This window comes from Corvus brachyrhynchos, unplaced genomic scaffold, assembly GCF_000691975.1.
Source record: "Corvus brachyrhynchos isolate BGI_N302 unplaced genomic scaffold, ASM69197v1 scaffold126, whole genome shotgun sequence".
In the NCBI taxonomy this organism is placed as follows: Eukaryota; Metazoa; Chordata; class Aves; order Passeriformes; family Corvidae; genus Corvus; species Corvus brachyrhynchos.
In genome coordinates this window covers 1,217,863-1,218,816 of record NW_008239283.1, presented here as the reverse complement: position 1 = coordinate 1,218,816, position 954 = coordinate 1,217,863, and positions in this window count along the sequence as shown.

Here is a 954-nt window from a genome sequence, read left to right as displayed (position 1 = left end):
AGACAATTCTCGTGTGGAATAAACCTGTGTTTCCTGTGACCTCAAATGCTGAGACAAAAGGATTGTAGGATTAGGTGCCTGGCCTGTTACTGATGCAGGAGGAGCTGTCTGGTCAGGGTGCTGCCTGGTGAGGCTGGCACAGAGTCGGGAAAACCCAGCCCTGACTCTGCACTGAAACTTGCATTAAAGCCTTGGCACTGCTGTGTCAATGCAGGTGAAACATCAATAAATATGAAAGCAAGTCAAGGTTCAATGCTCTCGCTCTACTCACAAGATTAGGTGTCTGCATTCACTGCTTACTCATGTGTGTAGGAACAATGGGACCGAGGTCCCAATTTGTCCCTCTGACCTTTTGAAGTGAGGGGTTGAAATGAAGCGGCGCAGGGCGACAGTCTCGTTTCCTCTGCTGAAACTGAGAGGCAAAACTCCGCAGGTTGTTTCAGTCTGCAGGGCTGAAGGGGACACTCTCTGGGGGAAATATCACCTCTGGCTACCTGGCACTCCTACATCACTCTCTTTCTTGACTGAGGACTTCAAACAGGACAGGGTGGCCCCTGACATGAGGCCAACCTGCAGGTCCATGATGTGGTAAGGACATGGAATCAGAATGATTCAGGTTGGAAGGGACCTTTAAGCTCATCCAGTTCCAATCCCCTGCCATGGGCAGGGACAACTTCCACCAAACCAGGTTGCTCCAAGCCCTGTCCAACCCAGCCCTGAACACTTCCAGGGATCCTTGCTCCAGAGCAGCTGTGCATCTTCGCTAAGAATATAAAGAAATATCAGGAGATAACACAGCATTGCTATTTATTACCCTGCAATTAAACTCCTCACAGAGTTTCTATTATAAAACATTATTTTCAAGGGTTCAGAAGAAGGGAAAAATTTTCCACCAAAATGAAGCCTTGCTCACCAGACAGAGCTAGGCATGGTTGAAGTATCACTGCCAGTAAG